General features: G+C 37.7%; 1 protein-coding gene and 1 long non-coding RNA gene across 3 annotated transcripts in view; one reads left to right on the top strand and one right to left on the bottom strand.

Moving 5' to 3' along the window:
• The window catches only part of LOC124224746 (uncharacterized), a 326271-nt gene that overhangs the window by 171776 nt on the left and 141608 nt on the right, over nt 1–12887 (top strand). The gene's annotated exons all lie outside the window — the stretch shown is intronic.
• LOC124212710 (uncharacterized) lies at nt 6080–7670 on the bottom strand. Of its 2 annotated transcripts, none has more exons than XR_006881726.2 (3): nt 7337–7670; nt 6886–7092; nt 6080–6811 (listed from the first exon to the last, which is right to left on the bottom strand). It is a non-coding gene; the product is annotated as an uncharacterized lncRNA (long non-coding RNA). The 2 variants fall into 2 exon arrangements; XR_006881724.2 differs by having other exon boundaries at nt 6891–7092.

The following is a 12887-nucleotide window of genomic DNA, read 5'->3' as shown; positions in this document are numbered from 1 at the left end:
TCGTACGATCACGTTAAACTATAGTATGAAATTGTATTTTGAATTTGATTCAATCAAATTAATTCCTATAGATTTTCATCAAGTTTATAAAGTTCCATTCGGTAGGCCGATTCATTTTTTCATGAAGACTAGGGGCTTCGCCCCTGCGCGCTCCGCGCGCCAACCCCACCTCGGCGCTACGCGCCTCACTATTTCCTTATGCATTGTCTATTAGACAGGTGAATTCATTTATGTCGATTTGATGACAGGTCTGCAACTGTTGATCGGTTGTTTCCGATCAACCCGACATTGCTATTGGCTCCCTATGCAGGTCTGCTTAGATTATTTTCGTAAACGAATCCACTCACATGTACAAAACTCCCGAAGCCATGCAACCCCAATTGCATTCCGCGACTTATTTTGTTATAGTTATTATTTTCAGATTTTTTTTACGTTTATCTACGTATAGAGATATAGAGTCTACTGCGTCTGGTTTATAAGTACAAATAATTCATATCAATCCTTTTTTTTCAAATAAATTCATTTAACATTTTTCACTTTAAATTTAGTTCGAAGTTGACTTCGAATCTCATTGATTGATGAAAAATTTCGACCTTCGCCTTCGCTCGTCTGAGCTCAGAGTAGATTCAATTGTTTATTTGCGAGTTTCCCCAGAAACTCCTTTCGCCCGAGTCAATTCCCGTTCTCGTGAGGAAGAATCGAACATTTGTTTAGAGCTCCTCAGAACTATTCATGAGGTTCATGAGGATTGATTGATAAAACAAACCTTTTCTTCTTTATCAGATCCCATCTTGGTTATTAATGCAGAAGCTACGGCTGATCAAGTTTTTAAAGATTTTTGTACTTCCTTGACATGCGTAGGTTAACCTATACTTGCTTTATGGAGGAATGAATCTAATTAAGTAAAAGATAAAAAAAAGTAAAATAGATTTTCTATATTGGAATAACACAAAGATTACATGAAATTGTGTTTCAATATTTGCTTTCCTGCAATCATCATTTTGTGCAGCTGGTCTCCATTTTGTAGGTTCGAGGCGGGGTAACGCTTTATTAGTCGAAATCGGGTTTCGGTCAGTTTGATTTTCTGCGTTCTACCTAACGATTAGTCGGAATCGGGTTTCGGACAACTTTATTTTCTGTGTTGTACCTAACAATAGCCCCGAGCGTTGCTCTGTAATTAAGAGAGAATGATTTTAAGATAGGCTTGATTTTTTACGGAATTAAAATTAAATTATTTCTCATTAATTAACAAACTTTTCAAAGAGCTTACATTTGTTGTCATCAAGGCGGAGCATATATTTTCGCTGCTGTTCTCGTCGTCTAATTTTTCGCTTTTCTATGTCCGTCACATTGGTTGGTCGTCCTCTTGATTTATTTTCCAAATCAATAATCACAATCGATTCTTCTAATTCTTCGACAACCTTCGTTGAATTATTTTTACTACCGCTCTGCCGGTTATTCTCCAAAACCACCTTCTTTATATTATTTTTTTCATTATATTTGCGTTGCTGTTCACTCCGCAAAACACCTCTTTCTCTTGTGGTCAACATCGATCCTGGTCGTCCTCTTGCCTGGTTACACGAATATTTGTTGGATATTATTCTATGGCTTATTTGGTTCTTCGCACTTACAATTTCATTTTCCTCTTTCTCTTGTGATACTTCCGACCATCCACCATCTTTATCGCCTTGTCTGCTGCTTGAAACTCCTCCTTTCTCCATTGTCATCGTAAATCCTGGCTGTCCTTTTGACTGTTTGGTGATATATTTAGGTTTACTATCATTTGCTTGTTACTTTTGATACTTATTAGTCTCTATCCGAATTTTATTTTGGTTCTGCAAGACATCAGAGTGTCCACTGTCACCGTCGCCGGTGAAGAGTAGCGAGAATTGTGTTTCATTTTGGGATCCGCTTCGGTGTGGATGAATTTGTTCTTCGCGATACACGATTAAACATATCTTAAAAATGTCAGCAGCTGCAGATAATTCTGCTTCTCCCCCGTAACTTCCATTTTTATTCATATGTGATTTGTGATCACCAGGTGACCTAATCACAGCGCCGTTTGACTCATTACCTGTAATAAAACCCGCAAATGTAGACCAATTATCCACTATATTTGAAACGATACTCAGTCTCGCCTCTGCGTGTCTATCTTGAGTGCCGTATACACAATACGCCAGCGCGCGAAAAAGACAATTCCCGTCGGGAATCATCTCGATAATTTTCGTTTGCATGTTCATTTTTTGCGTGTCAGAAACAGATACCTATAAAGATATTTGTCAAAGACTGTCATAAACAGCCGGTGACAGCTGTCAAAGTAAGTTTTGTTTGCTAGTTGGTTTTTGTTTTGTTTTCTGCATCTCACCCCACCGCCAACTTCATGCGTATACTATTGTTATTATAATCTTTTTTATACTATTGTTATTATAATCTTTTTATACCTGTTCATTTGTTCGAAACGTTTTCATTAGATAGAGTGATGTGTATGTAATTTTTCTGTTCCAGTTTTATGTGATCATATCATTGGTTCTGTGCATAACGTCAACTTCGTTTAATTATTTGTATTTTTTTTAATTGGTCTTGCGTCAGCTTCGGTTGACTTTTCCTTCTGCATTGTTTTGTATCCTTTTAATAATTTCTTCAGTGTCATTTTGTTACGGTCAATCTCTTCAATATCATTGATCGATTTGCATAGAATATATATCGAATTAGCTGAAAAGAGAAAAGGAATCTACAGGATGTCGTAAAATTCGCGCAGTTCGAGTAGACTATCGTGTAGTTTGCAAAAAACTAAGACTAAAGTTGCTATCAAATAGAACGAACGACTCGGAGACTGATTTCCGGCACAAAATGTTTGCAAATAATGGTGAATTAATAAATAGTGAACTTTTGTTGAATCAGGTCGTCATTGATTTTAATTCATTCGAACGATCAGATTAATTTTTTTGCTTCATCTATAAAGTGTGTATTAGGGTGACTGGAAAAAAAACTTTTTTTCCATTCTCCCACCAGCTAAAACTCAAGTTTGAGACCTCCAAATACACGTAACTTTTGTAGAACCGTAAAAAATTCTTCAAGGTCGCAAAATTGCATTTTCGATTTCCCGTTTAAATAACACGGGAAGCAACCTGTTCGTTCTGTCTGTAATTGCTAAGTTATGAATCCGAAATCTTACAACAATGACCAATTAATGTTCTCATAGGAAATTTAATGCTCTACATAAAAGGTCTCTTGTCATTTTGTGATAAGTGTCTTCGTTCAAAAGTTATTTAAGGTCAAAGTTGAACTCGGAATAAATTTCAACATTTTTCACTTTTCTGGCAAAATTATCAGACTTATCGCAAATGTCACGGGACTTTTTCATCTAACATGTTATTTTGTATAAAATTATGTATTTGTTTAAATAATTAAAAAAATATTATTAGGTATTCTATATTTTTTTCTTTGTTTCGGTTATTTTCGAGTATACAAGGTTGATCATTTTCTCTTCATAAATAATTACTGTGGTCTTTTTTTAGTGGTTGGATAAAGATTATGATGATGTCCAACGACTTGAAGAACGTATTGTTCTTGCTTTTTATTTTTTGTTAAGGACGAATTATATTCTTCAATCAATGCTACGCCGCGCTTTGCAATATCGTTGACTACTTTTCAATTTGTAAATGTCTGCACGCACTTCGCAAGAGAAGGATCAGCTACCCATACTTCGGGAGATTTTTCGAGAAAATCAGATGGCAAGTCCAAAATTTGAAATAAATTTAATGATTTTTTAGTCATGAAATCACTTATATCTTTGTACGCTAATGTCTCGAAATTCGCCTTATTTATTGCAACTCGATTTACTGTGATAGTTTAACCTTCTTGTTGCTTTATAGCTTTTACCATCTTCGATTTTGTTCGGATCGATACAGTGTCATCGAAAAAAGCCAAAGGTTCAAGTATCACCGACAAATATCATAAGTGGTTGCCGAATTTTGACACAGATGCGTTTAAGATATCGGCATTCATACGCCGATATACGATCAAACTTTCCGTCGGCTCCAGGTCGTGGTTAGGAACTTGTATCGCGAGTGGAACACTGAACCACGATATGACGTTCAGTGTAACGATAAAAACGCAAATGTATTTCAGGCCATTTATTTCGCATATTCCCAATGTTAATTATTTTCGAAACATGTACATTTTTAAGCAGTACAATGCTTTTGCAAGTCATCGCGCATGGTGTACAGCTCCTGGAGCTATGAAACTAATTCCTCGAGGTGGTTCGGAGCCCAAGAATATGCAGCATAACTTCAAAAATTCTTTGCATCGTCCCTAGGCTGCGATACCTAAAGTCATGAAAAATAAACATTTTCAAGCCGAAATGAAACAAACAAGCTATATACAAATAACTCTTCTTTGATTTGACTATTCGACTATTCTCAAAGAAAAAAAAATCATATATGCACGCAACCGTTCACAGAAATTGCACAGAATATTTCATATCTTGTCAAACTTGTCATACCTCGGATTGATCTCGCATGAAAGATAGAATTTCTTCTTTACTTTCGTTAAGAATTTCACTAATAGACTCGTCGTCCAGGCCTGTCTCATATTTTTCCTGATCAATTTTCGACCATTCTTGTTAAGAGCGTTTGAATACTGGTACATTCCGACCTGTTGTCGTCGGCCAACAAGTCTCGAAGACAGTTCGGAGAATCAACTCGTTGATATGATGTTGACAGGCCAAGTGGAGTAGTTTTCGTTGCAATTTTTTTTCGATCAACACACACGCTCCATTCAAACGTCCTGTGAATAAAATAATATGAAGAAAACGCAAGATATAAAAATTCTATAAAAAATTTGTTCTCCAGAATTAATTCAAGAATTGTGAAATACAATTTTTCAAACAAAGTATAAACTGTTACTTCAACGCATCAATGCGAAAAGTTGTTTGAAAACATGTTTAAATTACATAAAATATAATAAGAAAACTGTATGATATTCAATGTAACTGTAAAAAATTTGTAATTAATGAATTATATTTTTTCGATCGTTTACGATCACCGGTTATTGAAAAACAAAAGTTCCTAATAATTTTTTACCTGTGTTCGCACTTGTCGTATCAAAGCACATAGCTTAACTCTTTGGGAAAGATTCGGATAGATAGGGTCTCGATTACATCTGTCGCCACACTTTTCTTCACTCGCGTTGGAAAGTTTTCGCACAATAAGCAGCTGTCCAGTAGGGCGATTCTGTAACTTGTTATAAGAATAACGATTCGGAACGCTATCGTAACGATAACGAATTTCGCCGTGTGTAACGACAATCTCATAACGACGGTGCGATTCCGTAACTACGAATAGCGACACTTCGACGTTACAGAATGGGATAACGAATCGTCGTTATGGATACCGACAGGAAGTGACGTATTGTGACAAATCCTTAGTAAGTAACTACAATTTTATCGAAACTCGCCTTGAAATAGTTGAAATTCGTGCCGCGGTGGCGCGCATGAAGGTTTAAATCGAGGCGCGCACAATCACTCAGTCACAGTCAGTGCAAATCCATCGTATAGTGAACATTGTAAATATAAATATCATTATTGTTATTATATCTTAACACGGTTTAATACTTTTAATAAATTTTAATACAAGTAAAAAAATTTATTTGCACTCATACTCTTAAAAGGAGCCCTTTGACCACGTGTCGTGAATCCCCATGCAGCGTTTACTGCTTCTACGTTTTCCTCGCTATTCTTTTTGCATGGACCACCATTGGGTTCTTCACGTAGAACCAATATTCTGAAGAGTAAAATTATATAACTACTCCCATTTTTTACTAAAAATCATAACTGTAGCTGTAATATTTTCAATACTTCAAGAAGTCTTTGAGTTTGTTAATTTCATGGAGGCAAAGCTATTTAAAAACAATTCTACTTGAAAAAAAAATTGAAGTCTAGTTTAGAATAAAGATTTTTCACGTTTTTATTTTTTGTTCGGGCTAAAAAAGGTGAATATTTTTTATAAAATAAAGTTATACTTTAAAAACACAATTGAATATTTCTTTATGTACAAACAATTGTAGACATTATAGTTGAAGGAATGTAAATTCGAAAAATTGGTGATTTTGAAAAATTAACGACGGAGCCAGGAATCGAACCTGGCGTCAAGAGATGCTTGACCGGAGCCTTACTCCTATGAGCCTATGAGATTTTGATGAAATAATATCTGTGCATTGAAGATATTAAAGAAATGAAATGACATGGAATTTTGAAAAAGGTACGCCAAGGCGGTACGTCGGAGCGTAACACCGCCCTGACTCTGTTGTCGTTAATTTCTCTCATCACCTTTAAACATTATACTTGTTGGCAATTTAACCATAAACATCATTCTATATTCTATATTCTATTCTTCCGCATCACGGAAGTTGGGAAATCTTTCTCTCATAATTTGTTGTTGAATTCGTTGAGCCAAAGCGCGTGGTCCTCGTCTGTTGTATTCTTCATCTTGATCCATCGGATCAACATCATTCTCTACGGGATGAGCTATCGGTGCTAGTTGTTCGTCATCTTCATTGTTTAATCGTAGTTGCACTCTCATGTTGTGCAGTACTGCACACGCATCAACAATTTTCGCTGCGAACGCTGGTTCGTACATCAAGACTCGCTGGTATGACAAGCATCTCCATACAGATTTAAAAACTCCAAAAAACCGCTCGACGACGCTTCTAGCCTTACATAGTTGTTGTGTATATTGATGTTGTCGCGTATCTTCAGGAAAATTGGCCAGAGGTGTTAACAGCCAAGGCTCCAACGGATATCCAGCATCACCTGATGGAAAATATATTGATTTAGAAAAAAGTAGACTAAATATAATATGCATATTATGTATATAAAACTCAAACTGAACCTATGCTGTTTTGCTGAGGTGTTAACCAAGATTCATCACAGCTTCTTGAGGCAGGCGAAAAAGGCTGAGAAACTCTTCTCGTGGTAGCTGAAAAGGATTCTGAGCATCTCTCAGTCGCCTTCTTTCCACACGACGTTCGAGTCGACGTAATCTTTCCTCAAGAACCAATACATCCCAAGCAAGGTATTCGATAGCCATGATCCTTTGAGATTGAAGATAATCAAAGAAACAGCGTAAATAATAGACTTAATAGTAGAAATGAATTATTAATGAAATTAATGAATAATTATATTTGTGGAAGCAAATTTGTGGGTTCTTCGGAGCAATACTACAATTTATAGGTTATGTTATTCTTTTTTAGAAAATAATGAAATCTATTCTACAATTTTTTCTGAAGTCAATCTGCATTGATAATTCCTAATTACTGCAAAATTCAACTTGTTTACTTGTTATTTCAAACGGCGTAATTATTTTTCACTTTCGGAGCACTTTTCGAAGCACTTTCTCGGAGTCGAGAAAAATATGGGAAACGCACACCACTCCTCTAGCTCGTGTGCAAAGTGTCGTTATAATGGTCGTTATAGCGTACCGAGGGGGTCTCTGAGCCTCGCTATCCGCTCGCACCGTAACGACGTCATAACGACACTTTTCGTTACTAATAACGACAAAACTCGCTAAGAATAGTGTACAGAATCGCATTTGTCGTTATAATAGCGACGCGGTCGGTAGCATAACGAAACTTGTCGTTATGAGTCCATAACGACAGCATAACGAGTTACAGAATCGCCCTACAGGCTGTCCTGAACCGATTCCCTATACAATGACTGGCAATCTTTCAACATTTCCTGGGCCAGCCATTTCAGGAAGAAGCTTGCCGTCAAAATGACCGACTAATATCTCAGTAGCATAGCAAGGGGGGTTCTACACGCAGTTTCCTGTTACCGACACTTACCGACACTCTCCCCAGGCTCAAACCCTTTTCCGCGATAACGTCACAGTATGCCGTACCGACTTAAGATCAAAACCGTGCAACCTTACCGACAGTTGTATCGATCCAAGGTCAAAATCGTGCTGTTTCACCGACCGAAAGTCAAAGTCTCTATGTAGTGCTCGCCTGCCAACGGTAGAGAGTGCAGAGGGGAGCGTGAACTTTTTTATCGTCCCGCATTCTATTCCCACGATAGGACTATTGATGTGTAACGTCAACCACCCCACATTCTTTTCCCATGGTATAGATGCTGATGTATAACATCAACCACCTCACATTCTTTACCCACGTTATCAACCACGCGATAATCCGAAATTAATGGTTCGAATAATTGTTTTTCATCAGCTCGGATATCGCAGATGACGACATTCCAAAATTAATGGTTCTGAGAATTGTTTTTCATCCGCTCGGATATCGCTGATGTGTAACATCAACCACTTCACATTCCTTTCCCACGTTATCAACCACGCAACATTCCAAAATTAATGGTTCTGAGAATTGTTTTTCACTGACTCGGATGCCCGTTTGATATCAACCAGGTGTTATTCTTTGTGGCTTGTAATTGTAAAGTGAACTTTACGATGAATTTTAAATGGGCTCAGTCAAGATCAGAGTGCAAGGTCGATCTGCGGTGTTGGGTTACTATCGCTCTAAGAATGCTAAAAGGTGCGCGCGCATACACAAACATACGTACGGCTGCCCCATAAAAAGGACGCTCATCACTGCAAACGATCATGCAGTCTGAACTTGTCAAGTGTACGTGAGGAAAAAGCTCAAGATGGAATCCAAGAGGTGTTTGAGATTGATCGAGATTATGGAATCGGCGTTCAAGATTTCAACTGAAAAATCGTCAACAGCAGAGATTCAGAAATGGATAAAATTCAAAAGTAAAAATATTCGGCTTCTGAACAAAATTTTGCGGAAGGCTTCATCGATTGAAGGAAAGATGAAAATTATCACATCGATCGCACTCTTGAAAGCGCTCGCGGAAAAATTCGAACGTCTTCAGAAAACAGGTGGAGGTACGCGGAAAGTAAGAAAAACCGATCGAGTTCACTGGAAAGACTTGGAATCAGCTTTCGAGGGGAGAATTCGAACTGGATTCATGGTCGATTTGAAGCATAAAGATGTGAAGAGATTTCTAGAGAAGGCAAGCGTACTAGCTGTGACAAGACTGAAAAACGTTTTGGAGAAAGACAGGAGCTTGGAAGCAAACGTTATCCTGACTTGTAAATTTCGAGTTAAAAAAGATGATCACACGGTAGAAGAGATCAAATTTTTTAATACGAAAAATGTAATCATCCTCCTGACAACGGATACAAACGAATGGTTCATCGAAAACGCGATGAAGCGTTTGTCGAGAAAGGTAGAAGATTTCCAGGAAAAGGATTCAGGCTGGTCCTTACTTGAAATTCTAAATCTGGCCGTCAACATTAACAAGTACGAGCCAATACGAGTCGGTGTGTGCACATACACACCACTACCCAAAGATATTCAGGATAAGAAGGCTGTCGTCAACATCCGCAGCGGCCACTCGTACTGCTTTCTATGGTCGATCACCGCAGCCCTCTTTCCAGCCAACAACAACAATCCCGGTGAAATTACTTCATATCCGCATTTCAGCTCACTGCTACGGTATGATGGTATGAAGTTTCCTATAAATCAAGACAAAAACACCATTTCAAAATTTAAGAAACCTAATGGACTGTCCATTAACGTTTATGGTACAGACCAAGGTGATCGGAAGAAAAGTGAAATAGTACTGATTCACCTGAGTCAAAACGAGTCTGACAAACCTACAATTCATCTTTCAGTCTTAGAGTCTGAAATTGTTGACGATGATGATGATGATGATGATGATAACGATGGTATGGAAAATTATAAAAAGAATTCAACACACCATTTCGCATGGATTCGAAATTTGTCTAGATTAAAAACTTCCCAAATTTCCGAACGCTCACATCAGATGTGGTTGTGCGATAGGTGTTTATCACACTTTCAATCTGAAAAGTGTTTGTTCGAGCATAATGTAGATTGCATAAATTTAAACAAAACTAGAGTTATCTCGCCAGCGGAAGAGGACAAGATTCTAAAATTTAAAAATTTCGAACATAAAAAATCCGTTCCGTTTTGCGTTTACGCGGATCTAGAATGTTTACTACAGCCCGCTCTTGAAAGTTTTGGGGAAAATAGAACAATTTATCAGAAGGATCTTCCGTATAGTAAAGCTTACTATCTACATTGTGCGTTTGACAATTCAATTTCAAAATTTAAAATTGATTATGAAGAGACTTGCATTGAATGGTTTGTGAATGAGTTAGAGGAATTGGCACATTCGTTAGAAGCTTATTTCAAAACTGTTGTACCGATGGAACCGCTCAGTTTCAATCAAATCAACGAATTTCATCCAACAATAGTGTGTCACATTCGTGGAAAATCGTTCACACTCACAGACGTAAAACATCGTGATCACTGCCATTTCACAGGAAAGTACGGTGGTGCTGCTCATCGAGGTTGCAATCTAAATTACCAAAATTCGCACACTATCCCAGTGATATTCCACAATCTGTCGGTTTACGATTCGCATTTTCTGATCAAAGCGTTAGCTACATCGTTCGAGGGCACAATTGAGCTTCCACCCGTGAACAAAGAAAAGTACATCTCTTTTACAAAATATGTCAAGGGGACAGATATAAAGTTTAGATTCATAGATTCTTACCGTTTCATGTCCAGTAGTCTTGAGAAATTGGCGACATATCTCTGTGATGATCAAAAATCGATAACATGTAAATTTTATCGTAGCTCAGTAAAATTTCAGTTATTGACCAGAGACGAAGTATTCCCGTACTAATATATAGACAGTTGGGAGAAGCTCGAGGACAGACGTCTACCATCCAAACAACAATTTTACCCAAAATTAAATGATCGCGATATATCAGACGACGACTATGCACATGCATATGAAGTTTTGCAAACTTTTAACGTTCAAACTTTGGAAGAGTATTCGGAATCGTATTTACAGACGGACGTGTTTTTACTAGCTGAAGTTTTTCAAAATTTTTGAAAGAGCTGTTGGGCAACGTACAAACTGGACCCGTTACATTACTACACTGCGCCCGGTCTGTTGTTTGATGCGATGTTGAAGTGTACCGACATCGAGCTCGAGCTTCTCACCGACATAGATATGGTTATGTTCATCAAAAAAGGTATTCGAGGTGGTGTTTTACAGTGCTCGAACAGATACGCAAAGGCTCACAACAGGTACATGGGGGAGGCATTCGATCCTGAGGTCGGAGAGTCCTATCTCATGTACTTTGACGTTGATAATTTGAACGGTGCGGCTAAGAGCTTTGCTCTGACATACAGTTCCTTCAAATGGGTATCAGACTTCGGACAATGCGTCGTTTTTACCATCTCGGACGATGCGGAGTTTGGTTATATACTGGAGGTAGATTTGGAATATCCTGAGGAACTGCATGAAACTCATAAATATTCACCATTCTGTCCGGAGCATTACATACCTTCGATCTCGAATAGTAAGCAACCGGAATTGACGCCCACGCTACTTTTCAAGAAAATCTACGTTGATCACTGTAGCGTTTTGAAACAATGCTTACAATTAGGTCTAAGGTTGCCTGAAATTCACAAGGTTCTCAAATTCAGACAAACCCCATGGCTGAAAAAATACATAGATTTGAATACCGATTTACGCAAAAAATCGAACGATGAATTCGAGAAAAAATTTTACAAACTGATGAACAACGCAGTTCTTGGCAAAACAATGGAAAATGTTGGGGAGTATAGAGATGTCAGGCTGATCACGAAATGGAATAGAAGATACGGTGCTAGAGCTACTATAGCCAAACCTAATTTTCACAGCTGCATTGTTTTCGATAAAGACATAATTATCATCGAAATGAGTAAGACGAAAGTCAAGTTGAATAAACCATTGTATGCAGGTTTCTCCATCATGGATCTGGCTTAAACACATATCTACGATTTTCATTATAATTATATTGAACGGAAATATGGCAACCGAGCAAAATCAATGTGTACGGATACCGACAGTTTGATTTGAAATTTTACCGTCCCCGACATATACGAACATACGAAGGAGGACTTGCATGAATTCGATACGTCTGATTATCCGCTTGACAACGTTTATAAAATGCCTCTAGCGGACAAAAAGTTCTCGGCTTGATGAAAGATGAGAATAACGGAAAAATAATGTTGGAATTTGTAGGATTAAGAGCTAAATTGTACGCATTCCGAGTCTTCGGAGATGAGAAAGACAATAAACGTGCCAAAGGTGTCAAAGGATCAGCGTTGAGAAAAATAACTCTGAAACGTGAAAATTTGTCTACAAATTAGCATTTCATATTGAGTCGAAAGCACGAGGTATACACCGTAAAACAGCAAAAAGTGGTACTGAGCTCGAATGACGACAAGAGGATCGTGTTTCAAAAAACAACCGATATGCTTCCGTGGGGCTACAAGCGTTTACCTTCGCTTTGTAATTAACGTATCGTAATGTATGTAGGACTTAAATTATAACTGTACCATGATGTATAAAACAACATGATGTAGGACTTAATTTTTATAACTGTACCATGATGTATAGAATATTATTATGCAGGATAGTAAATGAGAACGCTTCGGAAAACAAAAATTGTACAATGATGCGTATTTCTGTCGATTATCTAAAAAACGAAGATGCATACGTGTTACGTATCGGGTATAAAATAAAGAGACACATACGTTTCGACAAAAATTCATTGATTCAATGTTACATGTCCGATTTGTTTTTCCAATTGTTGTGTGTATCGTCAAAACCGAACCATTCAACATTTATTTTTCTTCCACGCTTCTTGAGCACCTTCTTTACCAGATAGATATCCGGATGTTCAACCTTGAGGAGCTCTTGTTCGTAGAAACCACCAGCGATGGATTGATCTCGGTAGTCTTTGAGCTTGTACGTCACAGGATGTGTATTTTCCACTCGACTTATC

The sequence above is a fragment of the Neodiprion pinetum genome, chromosome 1, assembly GCF_021155775.2.
Source record: "Neodiprion pinetum isolate iyNeoPine1 chromosome 1, iyNeoPine1.2, whole genome shotgun sequence".
Taxonomy (NCBI): Eukaryota; Metazoa; Arthropoda; class Insecta; order Hymenoptera; family Diprionidae; genus Neodiprion; species Neodiprion pinetum.
Note: the sequence above shows the minus strand (reverse complement) of the source record. Positions and strands in the feature narration are given on the sequence as shown.